The sequence below is a fragment of the Nipponia nippon genome, unplaced genomic scaffold (genome assembly GCF_047370975.1).
Source record: "Nipponia nippon isolate SJK-2023a ecotype South Korea unplaced genomic scaffold, ASM4737097v1 scaffold_58, whole genome shotgun sequence".
NCBI lineage: Eukaryota > Metazoa > Chordata > Aves > Pelecaniformes > Threskiornithidae > Nipponia > Nipponia nippon.
Window position 1 is genome coordinate 462,984 of NW_028262378.1, and position 14,715 is coordinate 477,698.

The 14,715-nt window shown below is 54.9% G+C and overlaps 1 long non-coding RNA gene across 1 annotated transcript; it reads right to left on the minus strand.

Annotated features, from left to right (window-relative positions):
* Positions 1 to 1,391: 1,391 nt before the first annotated feature.
* On the minus strand, positions 1,392 to 13,783 carry LOC148051685 (uncharacterized). Its single transcript, XR_015699469.1, has 6 exons — positions 13,709 to 13,783; positions 9,971 to 10,188; positions 9,608 to 9,692; positions 4,032 to 4,126; positions 2,494 to 2,542; positions 1,392 to 1,845 (listed from the first exon to the last, which is right to left on the minus strand). It is a non-coding gene; the product is annotated as an uncharacterized LOC148051685 (long non-coding RNA).
* Between the last annotated feature and the right edge of the window lie 932 nt (positions 13,784 to 14,715).

Sequence of the window (14,715 nt, forward strand, 5' to 3'; positions counted from 1 at the left end):
AGCCTGAAGACAGTAAAGCTCAATTTTAAAATGCCACCTTAGTCCCTTCAACTTCACTGTTTCTTTGGCAACTTGTCCAGGATGCAAAAGACTTGCACTGCAATCCGACATACAGGACTATTTAACCAACACTTCTAGCCAGATGGCCTAGCAAAATTTTGCACATACCTCTAGCTCTAAGCAAGGATAGTGACCGCATGTCAGGAAAAATCATACCTAAAAGCTGCTCAACTCAGCCTCTAGGAACTGGACTCAATGCCATTACTCCAGGAAAGATACCAACAGCATTACTAACAGAGAGCTCTTCAGACTCCTGCCCGAGTGATTTTGGGGGATAGAAAACATCAGCTACCCTGACTGTTTTCTTCACAAATTTTTCTTTTATTGTTTTTTAAAGAACCATTTCACATTATTCCGCAGGTGTCCATTAGCATCATTCCTCCTCTCAAGGTCCTTCACCAATTTAATTGTCAAATACTCACAGCTGCTTAAACGTCAAAGGGATAAGGAAGCTGTCAAGTTTCAGCTTAAGAGGACTTAAAAAAACCCTGGAGTTTATTTGAGAAGGAAGCATCACTACAGGATACTTCTTTTCAGTGGAGTTTGTCAATGAATCAGCCAGTGTCTCATCAGGCATACATGCACATGGTTATGCTTTTACGAACACAGCATAGTTGCCTGGCAAAATAAGTCTTTCCTTGGGTTACTTATTTATATTTTACCAGCAGCAGGACAGTGTTTTCAAACCTGAGGAAAAACGCTGCCCCTTTTCCAAAGGTACATTCAAAGCGGTGGTAGACTGAAGAAAGGCTTCACCTTTGGGAAAGTAAAGCAGCAGGCGAGCCTGAGGTCGCCGAGCTCCAAACAAGTACTGCAGGCAGAAGGTAAGAAAGATGACAGGCATTTTACCCACAAATGCACCAGGCTCTAACCCTGTGCCAAAGCGTGTACGCTGGGTTTCAGGTATTTTCATTTGCAGACAAACTGTTCAACTCAACTGCTTCATCAGGTAAAGCGGAAAGATCAACTGCAGAGCTCTAGAAGACCACTTTGCGTAGCAACGCTATTGACATTCACGGCAAGGGATTCAAAACACTTATGTACCCAGAGGGGCCCAAACAATAGCACTTCAATTTCACAGTTGTAGGAACAAATACCCAGGTATTTAAGGACACGAGAAGGAATCATTCAGCTGCACAGAACTGTCCTCCAAACATAAGGGATATGTTGGTTTTGGTATTTGTTTGAACGCCCAAGGCAAAAGTAAGGAACAGTCCCAACTTTAACAATCATGGTTTCTCAGGGGGTTTTGATAACATTTTCAAAAACCAGGAGGCCAAAACGGATTTAAAACCAAAAGCTAAGTGATACAAGGTGAAAATGGCAAAAAATACGCTCCAAACCATTTTTATTGCAAGAAACAAAAAGCACACGACACCCTATACAAACATCCATATTGCTAGCTAGAGACAGACAGATGTAGAACAGGGCACCACGTTCAGTTGGGCAAACCTCGCACCTACGTGATCTCAAAATGATCATACATTATCTGTACAACTCAAAGTCATTCAGGAAATGTTCCAGCAGATTCAAGATGAAACACAATGCACTCCTAGGCACAAATACCAGTGTTCCCATTAGAACTGTGCGAACGATGGCATTGCTCAGTTTTTACTATCCATTCTATTCACAACATATGCTGTCTTTTACTGGGAAATACATAAAGGTAATGTTTGGAAAAGTAATACGAGGTTACATTGTTTAGAATGAAGTGCAGTGTCTAGCAAAAAGTCTGCGTTTTTACATACTGCGTTTGATGCTCAGCTCACTGGCTCAGTTGGACTTCTGGAAGAAGAAATACAGGGGATCAGAACTTAAAACAGAGCACTTGTACCCAACATAAAGCGGTGAAAACAGATTCTAAAACCTGAACATCCAAACATGATGTTCTGATAGTCTAGTGAATGTGGACATTTATTCGTACACAGAAACTGTTCTCTCTTGGTACATGCAGTGCAGCTAAAAAGAAGCCCAACAATCACATTTCTACTTTGTCACAAATCACTCTAGGACTTACAGAGACAGAACACAACAGTGCAAGAGGAAGCCCTCAGGTATTTTGTCTCTGCTACATCAGTATCAAAAAGATGAAGTCTGTCCTACAGTTTTGTGTTCTTCAATCATCAGCCATCAAAACACAAAGGTCACTTTAGCCAATCTCTACACCCCTAGTACTGCAAATAGGTACCCGATAGAGTACTTGAGTGTCGGAGAAAGAACAGTCATAGCCTAGACACGTCCAAGTGCAAGTCTACTTCAGTGAAAAAAATCAAGAAATAACAGAAATGTCAGCAGCAGAGTCTTTAGGACAGTGGTTCTTTGTGGGAGCCCAAGCCCTGTGTTCAGATATCTACCACACTTGGCCAGGAAAGGGCCAAAATACTACATTGTTCCATATGCTGTATTGACTAAAAATAGCAGTAGATATCTCACCTGACAGCAGTTCCGAGGAGTTTGTGCGATTTAGGAGCCCCGTGACAAACTAAAAAAAAAAAAGTCTTAATTGCCAGAACTTGCTTGAAGATAATCTTGAAAATGCTACAATATTCTAGGCAACATTTATTACGTTTGAAAACTTGCTGAGATTCCACACGCTCATTCATCTGTCCCTGCATGCTGCTCATCCTGACTCAGACATGCAAGCATTGACGTAGTTAGCAACCAATTCATACATCACCCAAAGTGTCCCATGAGCAGAGGCAATTCAAAGGCTGCTCTGGAATTTCTGTACAAATAGAAAGGCACGTGCTCCCTGCCACTGCTAGAACACCACCGGGCTGGCAATTACAGCCACGCACCTCCGGCAGATGAGGAAGTACAAGGAAATACTTTAGATTACCACACAAGGATTGCTTCATCCATTTCCCTTGAAGAACATGCTACAAGGCGAGTAACGCATTGCTGAAGGCCTCTCCACCCTGACAGCATACATTCATCATTCCCAAACAGGAACCACTCTACCAGTTCTTTCTGCAACGTTTCCCACTGAAGGGATAGAAAGCTAAGCTGCCCGGTTCATTTTCTACGGGAGAACAGCAGTGCCATTCTTTCCTTATCCCCACACACGGGTATTGCCTTGAGCTTTGATGCCAGCAGCATCTCTCCTCTCCTTTCAGGGCAGCATTACAATACCAGGAGAGGGTGCCATCCAGCCAGAAATGCAGGATGCATTGACAAGACAGCGCTAAGCATACGCATTGAAATTAACCCCCAAAACAAGGCCATGTTTATAAGCACAACGCTGAGACATCCAGAATTCCTAGAAGAAGGCTGGAAAACATGACCAGTCAAACAATGCCAATGTAGCTGAGAGAGAACTGGACTGCATGGATACCTAACTGACAGCATTAATCCTCCAGTCAGGACTGCATTTGAATAGCTGTCATTCTAATCAGGACACCCAATTCCCTGTCCTCCATAAATCTCAGCAATACAGAATACAGAGTTAAAACCTGGAGCACAGAGATCAGCTTAGGGTAAAAACAGACTTAGAAAGGGAACTAGCAACATTTGGTAACATGTGAAACCGCTTCCTGACTTTCAAGTTTGGAAAGGATTAACTCTTCCTTCATCGTACTGACACAAAAGGAAACACGCTTTAGGATAGTGTTGGTTTTATCTTGCCTGAAATGGACATTGTCTTTAGGAAACTAGCAGGAATCCCTGAGGAGTGGAACTTCTTGTTTGCATGGTTCGCCAGCTGGCAACCCTTGGTCTCTCCTCTAGAGCTAGCATGCAAAAGACCCCGATTTGGGGCGTAGGAATACCTGCCATATCCCGCCCCCACTTCCCCAAATGCAAGAAAGAGTCAAACGGATACATTAAAATCTACACCAGGACAACGACAATTAACAGCAGCTTTAACAAGAAAGATACAATCGGAATGCCTCTGTAAACTAACAGCCGTTAAAACAGTTAACACATGGAAACCCCTGAGAAAGAATACAATGCTTGTTGGAGCCTTACACAACCTATGTTTTGCTGGGAGCTTTAACTCCTCCAACAGGGATTCTTCTAACAACGACCGATGAGTGCTTAGGAATCAGGGCATTATCAGCGGTGTATTCTGAAAACAACATAAATACAGAAAAAACATTAGTCAATTCGTAAGAACGTATATTGATATCTAATTACACAGCACTTCAGAGAACCCCTTTGAGCTAAAAAAGCCAAATTTGATATCGAACATCGCGCTTCTATCGTACAGTTCAAGAAACCTGCAGGTGTGATATCAAACACAAGCAGCAAGAACGGTTTCATTTTCAACGGCTCCTTTTCCGTCTTGCCTCCCACCGTATCACTCAGGGTGGGCTTCTTGTCATTCTACACTGAGCCCAGCTTCTCAGCAGGAGCACTACACTGCTGTCCCCACGCTTACCTAGTGTAGGATATGGAAAAGAAATTAGAATGAGCAAACAGGAACTCCAACGCCAGCCTACAGCTCTGAAGGTAGAGACCAGCCCACACTTCCATCCTGGATCTACCTTCTCTAGGATGTGTCCAGGAAGCCAAATCATCATTACCTCTAAGAGAGATTGGAACTGGGGGGAAGCAGGGAGAAAGAAAAGTTCCCGAGAGTCCCTCTCCCTGGCCCGCTGATTACAGCCAGAGCCCAGCCTGGAAACGGCCAACGTCCAGGGATTCCTCCCACACCAAAGGGGCCAGGACCAAAAGCTCTTGCTGCGCTTCAAGTATCCAGGCAACCCCATTCACAGCCCCACAAACGCTGGCGCTCTCTCTTTCTGGCGCCTCCGCACGAATGCATTAGCCCTAGAGCACCTTTCAGCAGCACAGGACAGAGAATGTGCATTGTTGAATAACAGCTGCTGGGGTTTTATGTCAGTCAAGACCAGAAAAATGAAACGGATAGAAACAAGAGAAAGACTCATTTAAAAATACTACATGAAGTAAGGCAGGGATCTCTCCTGAATCTGTTTGGGTGGCTAACCTCTTGGCTCCCAGACTTAGGGAGAGGCCTGTGAACTAGAAGGATTTGGGTTGTTGTAGTCACTCTCTTGTTTGGCTTTGTAATTATCTATCTGTGCGTTTCCAGTCTTCTACTACCTTATATGCTCCACATACGACTTAAAGAAGGAAGGGTATAGTGTGACCCTGATGGTCAAAAGAAAAGGAGGGACTGCTAGGAACATCTCATTGCTAGGAAAAACTATCATAGCAATTAGTCTTGAGAGTAGGAAATTGTATGACATTTCTTAAGATCCATCCAGATTACGTTGGATACTGCTCAGTCATGGTTCAGTCAGCATGACTGAAGGACCCCAGCTCATTGCAAGGAGGAGAAGGACAGCCCCCACCCTGAAGAAGCAAGGATACCCCTGGACTACCCAGATCATGCCAGCATCCCAGCCCCTCCGACACCTCTGGGGAACCCTCCCCTTATCTGCCATCAGAGATACGGAACTGCAGAAGACCGACGGCAGGGACGTCTGGATCAAGAGCAGCAGTTGCCCCCCTGCCACGGCAGAGAGGGGGAGGACAAAAACGACCTAAAAGCGCCCCAACCCCCCCATCTCCACCACCGGTGTGGGATGGGGCAGCACACACGTGTCGGCATTGCAGGGACACCAGTGCCAGCCCCATCCCTTCCCCTTGCACAGGAAATTCACCTCCCCCCAAAAATCATGCTTGGGATGGGAAATCGTGGGGATGGGAGACCCTCGGGTTAGGAAACCATGACGGGGGCTGAGAAATCCTCATTGGCATGGCAAACCATCATGCGGTTTAAAAGCCATTGTGCGGGTGGGAACCCATCATTGAGGACAGGAAACCTCAGCAGGATGGGCAATCCTTGAGATGGAAAGCTGTTGTGGTAGGAAAAATCAACCCAGCGCAAGGCTGGCTGCAGCAGGTGTTGGCGGAATGATCGCCATGGGGACGAGGGCTGCTTGCCCCCAACAAACCCCACCCGGACCAAGCGCCATGGCAGGTACAGCAGCAGGCTCCCGCTCCTCCCGGTGCTCCACCCCATTGCTCCTCTGCACTTCCCCCAACAGAGAGGTTCCCTCTCCGGCTGCCGATGGCATTGGAGGTGCCCAGCGTGAGCATCACCACCCCGGCCATGCCGCCACCGGTCACTGCCGGCGTGCTGCCCTCCTCTGGCCCGGGGCTGCCGGTGTCCCGCAGGCCTGCTCAGGTGCCCACCGTCACCTCCCAGCCGGCCCAGGCCACTGTCTGGCAGGGGGTGCCGGGGCCCCTGGGGGCCCCAGGCCAGGTGGTGCAGCTCCCCGGCGTGGTGCTGCTTCCCCCCGTGGTGCAGCTCCCCCCCCATGGCGCGGCTCCCCCCTGTCGTGCAGCTCCCTTCTGGGGTGCAGCTCCCTCCTGGGGTGCAGCTCCCCCAAGGGGGGCAGCTCCCCCAAGGGGGGCAGCTTCACCCTGTGGTGCAGCTCCCCCCGATGCTGCAGCTCATTCCTGTTGTGCAGCTTCCCCGTGTCATGCAGCTCCCCTGCGGTGTGCAGCTCCCCACCGTGGCCGCTCCTTGTCCCCCTGCTTATGGCTGGGGACAGCAGGTGGTGATGGGGAAACTGGTGCCCCACCACCCGATGGGCCTGGGGCTGGGGGCCAGGGGCCAGGGGGAGACCCTGAACCCCACAGGCCCCCCTGTGCTCCTCACCCTGCCGGCAGCGCCCAGAAGCCATCGGAGGCCTCCAGCAAGGACGGGGCGGCCATCGAGGACAGTGTCCCTGCTGCCAGCCCCCGCCAGACCGCCCTGCCTCTGCCGACTGGCAGAACCACAACGAAGCCCAAAGGTGAGGTATGGGGGGTGGCAGAGCCCATGGTCGGGTGGCCAAGCTTAGCAAAGCTGGCATCGCCCCGGGGTTCGATTGCTTTTGTTTCCTTTTTCAGCAGCAGTGACCACCCTGGGGGCCCCGGGGAAGCCCGCGGATCTGCCCCAGCAGGGGCCAGATGCCTTCGTCGAGGCCTTTCCTGAGCAGGCAGAGGACACCACCGCCAGCCGTGTGCTCGCCTGGCTTGACATCACGGACAGCGAGGACACCGTCCCCAATGTCCCCGACTTGAGCACCTACCTCAACAAGTTCCCTGATTTCTTGGCGTACAGAGCATACGGCGGCAGCCCCAAAGAGAGAGAGGCAGTGGCGGGGCTGGGGGATGGTGATGTCATTGTCGACAATGTCCCCGACGCTACCAACTTCCTCAGCCACCTCCCTGACTTCTCCGAGTACGTGGCAGAGGGCAGCTGCCCCAGTGAATGAGTGGCAGTGGCGGGGCTGGGGGACAGTGAGGACACTGTCCCTGATGGCCTTGATTTCCCCAACAGCCTCGCCAGCACTGCTTCCCTCAGTGAGCTCCACAACTCCTCAGACCACGTGGCAGACGGCGACTGCCCCCAGGACCAAACCGTGGTGGCGCGGCTAGGGGACAGCGAGGACATCATCTTGACCACCAACGTCCCCAACTTGACCGCCGACGTCCTCAATGAGCTCCCTGACCTCTCCGAGTACGTGGCAGAGGGTGGCTGCCCCAATGAACGAGCGGTGGCAGCGGGGCTGGGGGATGGTGAGGACACCGTCCCCAATGTCCCCGTCATCCCAGCTTCACCACCTCCCTCAACAAGCTCCCCCACCTCTTGGAGTACAGGGCAGAGGGCGGCTGCAACAAGGAGCAAGTGGCAGCGGTGATGCTGGGGGAAGGCGAAAACACCTTCCCTGATGTCCCCGACAGCCTTGCCAGCACCGCCTCCTTCAGCGAAGTCCCCGACTTCTGGCACAGTGGGCTGGAGTGCGACTGCCCCAAGGACCACCTGGCAGCGGCAATGCTGGGGGACGCCGACCCCTTCTGGGGGGGGCCGGCCTCCCCCTTGCAGGACCCCGAGGGGAAGCAGGGCACGGTGGCGGCAGACCTCCCCACCTGGCTGCCACTCAGCCCCTCGGAGACTTCTGAGGAGAGCTCTCCGGAGACTTCAGAGGACAGTCCTGTGGAGAGTCCCCGCAAGGATCCCCTGAAGGCTCTTGCGGAGACTCCCCTGCTGAGCCCCCTGCAGATCCCACTGCTGAGTCCCCTGGCCAGCCCCCCGGCTGTCCCCCGGCGTCACCCGCCCCGCACGGCCCAACTGGTGCAGGAGGCGCTGCGGAGGCAGCCCCGGGTGCTTTTGACCCGCTTGCTGCTGCCGCCGGCTGCCGCCTCCTGCCAGATGGTACCCAGATCGGGAGAGATGGGCGGCAAGAAGGCCAAGCGGCCCGCACCAGCCAGCGCCCCCAAGACACAAGAGACCTCCCTGCGCAACAGCATCCCACCAAAGAAAAAGAAGAAGAGGGTGGTTGTGCCAGGTGCCCAAAAACTCAAAAACGCTGTCGAAGGGGAAGGTGGGTGGGCACGGCACGGTGTGTGTGGCAGCGGGCAGCAGGCAGGACACAGCAAGCGGAGAGCATCCAACAGCAACAACGTGCCTGCCAAGCCATCTAGAAGCCAGAGGGATGCCAGGGGTAAAGGCCCTTCGCGCACCAGAGGGGACAGTTTTCATGCAGCCCGTCTACTGAAACCCCGCAGCACGGAGGCCCTAAACTTCTGGCCTGGGGCTCTGGCCCCGAGCCCTGCCCCGGCCCGGGGACCCTTGCCTGCCCCAGTCCCCCGGCCCCATGCTCTTCAAGCTACGGCTCCCCGCTGCCCGGGGGCTGCGATACGTTCAATGGAACGGGTGACACAGTGCTGCCAGCTGCTGGCGCCACTGGTGTCATGGCCAGGCTGCGCCCCACAGCTCCCGGCAGCAGTGGGCCGCACGCCGCTGCAGCCCCCGGGGCAGCCCCCAGGAGCCCCTGGGCCGGGAGGAAGCTGCAGAGCGGTGGGGGCAGGGGCAAGACAGGGCAGACGCCCTCACCGCTCTGGTCTGTGGGAGCCCTCTCTGCCCACCATCACGCTGCTGGCCCCGGGCCCACCCAGCGCCACTTCCACTTCTGCTGCCTTCACACCAAGCCCCTGCCTGGCACAGGCTGCAGCCGCGGCGCCACCTCGCCGTTCCTAAAGGAACAACCGCCCCCAAACCAGCATCCCCACCCCGGCCTGGTACCCACACCCCTGCTACCGCCAGCTCTGCCCCGGCCTGCTGCTGACAGCCCCACCGCCGGCATCCCCACCGCGGGCTGCAACCAGCATCCCCAGGAACAGCATCCCCACCGCGGGCTGCAACCAGCGTCCCCAGGAACAGCATCCCCACCGCGGGCTGCAACCAGCGTCCCCAGGAACAGCATCCCCACCGCGGGCTGCAACCAGCGTCCCCAGGAACAGCATCCCCACCGCGGGCTGCAACCAGCATCCCCAGGATCAGCATCCCCATCGCAGGCTGCAACCGGCGTCCCCAGGAACAGCATCCCCACCGCGGTGTTGAGGAAGCCCCGCTACGACTTGAGGGAGCACGTGCTGACCTCCATCCCGCGTTTCCACCTGCTGGGGCAAGGACTGAAGGTGGTCATCTGAAAGCTACTGAAATACCCAGTAGTTCAGCTCATTGCAATTGTTTAGGACAAGGCTTTTGGCTAGAACACAGTCAAGAAAATTGAAAACCAGAACTCACCTGCACTCCCTCCTTGACTGGCACCTCTTTCTTCATCACTCCTTTGCATTTCTATAGTTCCTGCGCAGTACATATCAAGAGTTTCCTCATGAAAAGAAGCAAGAAAGATCAGTCACAACTATGCAGAAAACCTGCCATTCACATACACAGTGCCCACCCAGGAGCATTATCAAGGCCCTGCCTAGACACAAAAGATTAAATTAAGGCACCGGGGAGGAGAGAGCAGGAACAGCACTCTGGCACCCACGAGGAGTGACAACAATTTCTGCTCTGAACTGGGGCTTAGTCAAAGGGCAAGCACAGTACTGGTCCAGACACGAAACTGAGCGTATCGCTTAATCCCAGGTGCCACATGCACCATACCTTCTTCCATCGCCTCCTGCTGACGAATGGTTTCCCAGGCTCTTCCATCTCATCGCAGCTGCACGCTGGCTCCGGGCTGACTGGGGGAACGTCTCAGGAGTTTAACTTTGCTTCGGGCTTGCTACGAGCACGAGGCTTCATCTCTTTGGCTTGGCCCCCAGCAGAAGCTGGGCAAGTGGCAGGTTTGCAAGTGCCTTGATGGAACGGAGCTTGGACACCTATCGGAGATTAAAAACCAACCAAAGAAAAAAGCCAGAGAAACTGCGTTAGAGAGCAGCAGAAAGAAACAACGGGGCTCAGCACTCTTTAACACACAGGGTTTGGAATTTGGGAGACTGGAGTTCCCAACAGACTCGCCTCTTGCAATGGAAACATCCTGTAGCTTTTGAGCCTGACAGAAATATGACAGACTGCCCCCATCCCTACGCTGCATTTGCCCCAAGCGTTTGCTTGTCCATGTCCAGCTCTCTTCCATGCTGACAAGGGATGTTTAATCTGCAAAAGAGGCAGTCCTACAAACCGCCAGCCAAATGCCTCTTCTCTCTCAGATGTGAAAACTGCAGTGAAAGACAACACAGGTACAGGACAAGGCTTCTGCTCTGGCTTACGTTTTCAAAAGCAAGGTCTTCCCAACCTCTCTTTTCCAGCTGCCGCCAACAGCTGCAGAAAGGGTCTGCTTTTGATCAGCTGGATGATCAGTGCTAACTACCAAATCCCAGCACAGGACGTTACACCACAGGCTGCAGATTTCCAGCCCAACCCCAAGGACTGAATAACCTCCCTCCTGCCATTGGGCTGACGGCAGTATTGTACATCCCCTGGCTTCTCCAGCTTCTCCTTCTGCAGACCTCTCGGCTGTTAACACGCCAAACTTCCCAGCCCCCTGCGTTTTGAGAAGGCTGCTTTTGGCTTGGACTAGAGTAGCAGTTAACACCTGCACTGCTGAACCCTGGTAGACCTGAGCGTGCTCCTCACAGCTCCGTACCGCTCTGCCCTGGGGGAATTGAGGCTCAGGGGGAGCCGTGCTGCACAGATATGTGCTGGAAGGCAGCGCAATGAGAATACGGATACGAGACTGGTGGGGGAAAGGTCGAGTAGCGACCCTGGGAAGCGTGATGCCAGATCAGTGTCTGCAGCAGGATCCAGGCAGCCACAGAGCTGAGCAGCGACTCTCTTTGGAGACCGTGACGCAATGGGTACCCTCACTCCCACAACCCGCTCTAGATGACATCCCACCTCTTGCATCCTTGCCCTCCCTTTCCCCTCCAGCTTTCCAGACATACGGCAGTGGCAGCAGGTCACTCCCGTTCTGCTCCCTACATCCCCCCTTGATGACTTGAAGGAAGGCTGCTCCCGGCATCTTCCTCGTGCCCACACCAGCCTCCTTGAAGAAGTCGACTCTCAGCCGCTTCTGCTGGCGCAGGAGCTTGCAGTGTGACAAGATCCTGGGGTGCACAAAGAAGGGGGTCCTGCCCTTCCCCCAGGGCCGTTGGCTCTCTGCTGGTGAGCACTGGGAAAGCTGGGAAAACACCCTGAGAGCACCCTTACCCAGTCGCCGTGCCAGGAGGTGTGACACCATCGGGGGAAAGCAGCGCAGCTCTACGGATCTGTTCTCATCTCTCCAGCCTTCCTTTTCTCCTGACGGTTTCCGTCAGCAGGGTTTGCTCCTGAGTTCTGGCAGATGCCAACAGAAACCCTGCCGTTATGGCTGAGGAACTAACTCACCCAGGAGCTATTTTTCCAGAAAGGGCTACGGTTACTTGTCCGACAGAAGCCACGCCCAAACAGAGTTTCTGAGGCACCTCCTGAGCACAGGCGTGCAAACAAGGAATTGCTAAGACTCAGAGTAACTCGCATCATTTAAGAACCCACAAGAGGCAACTGAATGTGAAAAGGAGCACAAAGAAAGGGGTCTTTTCAGAATCGCTATCTGTTTCTTTTTCATGCCCGTGTTTTCCTCACCACGGGGAGCAAACACAGACTCTGCAGCCCCTGCAGGCACATACGGTTCTGTGGGACAGAGGGGAGAAGAAAGTAGAGAGACCTGCACACGGAATTTTCAAACCTGGGAAGAACCAAGTCGAAACACCTGCAAAGCGTACCAGCAACTTACAGAAATTTAAACCCAATGCAGCCGACTCGTAGAAGCGAGGATTAGAGAGAACTAGAGGGGAGCACTGCAGTCAAAGGGGGAAGCAACACAGGCAGCTCTAACCGCACATTTTCCCCTGATTGCCTTACACACAACAGGCCTGGGATCCCCACTGCTCACCTCACCCTGGAATAGTCCCATTCCTCCTCTGAAAGCTGCTGTGTGCCTGGCTGAGGACAGGCACAATCCACACAGAGAGCAACCAGAGCTAAACGCTGCGCTTTCCTGGGTGAAGTTTCCTCGGAAAAAATACATTGACAAAAACAAATAACCTGCTACTGCGAGCACCAGGAAGAACAAAGTCCCTGACAGGTTACCGGACCTTCCTGGCTGTGGTAAAACCATCCGCCCTTGGTACCCCCAATTCCCAAAAGCCCGCAGCACAGCTTGGGTGGGGGGACAGGCAGGTATCCCACCTTGGGGCCCAGAGAGGGGCACAAGCGTTACCTGTGGGATTCAGAAAAGAAGTTCATTACCAAGGCCTGCTTCAAAACGTTCATCATCAAGGCCTGCTTAGAAGAAGTTGGTCACCAACAACTGACAGCTCCCAAGGACAGAGTAGAGCTAGGAAGGAAGTGAATCAGCATGCCCGCAGAAACCAAGGACAGAGGAGAGGCCTGTAAGGTAAGAAGGAATCTCTGAATCAAAGAGTGAGCTCAGCACAAAGATCATGGGCAGTCTGAACAGAAACCAAGAAACTCCCTGAACACTGGCGAGTGTCAGCTGTCTTCTTAACAAAAGGAAACAGCCAAATCAGCATGCTGAGGTGGAAAAAAACAACGAGGTCAACAAGCAGACAGCTGGAATTTGAGGAGAACGACCACCAAGGACCCCCGAAAGAAGCCCCAGAATCAAACAGCGCATGCTCCGGTGGGAGGGGAAATATGGAAATGATTTCTGGGAAATAATTGGAATATCAATGACTTTCCTCGGAAAATTAAGGAGTAGGTGCGTTTTAAGTGTGATAAACACTTTGCTGGCGTGACCTACGGCATGCACGCTGGGCTGAGGTATCCCCCGTGCACCCAGCGCGGCAATAAAGAAGGCCTGCTTTCTGAATGCCAATTTGGCGTTAGAAAGTTTTTGGGCCGGTTGGCGGTCGCACAAGCATCTGCCAAGGGAGCTGCCTCCAACCAGGAGCGCTCCCCACCGGCTGCTCTGCCAACAACGCCCCGGCGCGTGCTCCCACCAGGAGGCAGAAACAGCTCCGTGTCTGGAAATCCCCATTTCTCAAAGGCTGTCGGCAGAGGCGGGGCTGTCCATCAGCACCAGACCCACAGGAGGGGACAGCAAAGGCCCCTGGCCTGTCCCCACCACAGCATGCCTGCCCCAAAGCCCGGAGCCGCCTGCAGAGAGGAGGCCACTCTGCCTTCCCCTGCCCTGCGGACATCCAACACCCACCTCCAGCTGGCAGGGCTGGGGCTGGCGACCCTGGGGGCAGCAGCAGGAACCGCTCCCACCCTGCTGCTGGGGCTGGCCCTGGGGCTGAGCCCTCGGGCCCAGGGCTGGGGACTGGGCCGTGGCGGGGCCCGTGGGCGGTGAGGCCTCCAGGCCCCTGCCCCAGGCCCATCCCCACTGGCACATACCTGCTCCTGCAGCTCCCCTGGCCCTGTGGCCTGGCCCTGGCCCTGGCCCTGGCCCTGGCCTGGCCCTGCTCCCCCCGGGCCCCGGCTGCCCCCGGCCCGGCTCCCGCCCCTTTCTCCTCAGGCCCCTGGGCCTCGGCCCCCTCCGGCCCCGCCCCACCCGGCTCTGACTGACAGCCCGCCTCCGGCTCCGCCGATTGGCTCCGCCGTGGCCAATGGCGCGGCTGGGGGGGCTGGGCCTGCGCAGGGCGGGAGGGGAGGGAAGGGCGAGGGGCAGGGCCGGGGGCAGGGCCGGGGGGGAGCTGCCCGGGCTTTGCTGGGCACCGGCACGGCTTTCCCAAAGGGTGGCTCTGGCTGTGCTCCAGCCACCGCCCTGGGCAGGAGGAGCTGCGTGCCGGGAGCCGCTGGCAGCGGCCAGGCTGAGCCCGGCACCCAGGGCCTCCCTCAGGCCTCGCTGCCCCCGGGCGCTGAGGAGGAGAGACGCCCTGTGCTGGCGCGGCCCAGGGCGTCCTCCTGCGGCCAGAAGGGGGGACAGAGCCCTGTCCCTCTCCCCACGGGGGCTGACCGCTGTCCTTGGCTTCTGTCCCCGGGGGTCCCCGGTGCTGGCAGGCCCCGCGGGGCCTCGGGGCCAAGCAAATGCCGGGGCGCCAGGGGCTGCTGGGGCCCAGGGCGGCTTTGGGCCTCTCCGAAGCTGAGGTGGGGCCACCCCTCTGCTTCTGCGGGTGCAGTTCTTTGCTACCCCCGGGGAGTCTGGGAGGCCTTCGGGGAAACGAGGAGGTCCCAGCACGCACGCAGGGAGGAGGACAGTGAAAAGGAGCCCTGTCAGGGTTTTTCTGCTGGTTCCCATCTGAATGCAGAAACCTGCGGGCATCAAAGAGCCAGGGGGGCTGAGCTGGGCTTCGGGATAACTGCGCTCCTTTCTTTTTCAGTTGTGTGCCCACCCTTTTCCTTTTCTCCACCTTTTCTTCCTTCCCCTTTCCCCCCCAGCTGCACTCTCTCTTAAAGGTAAT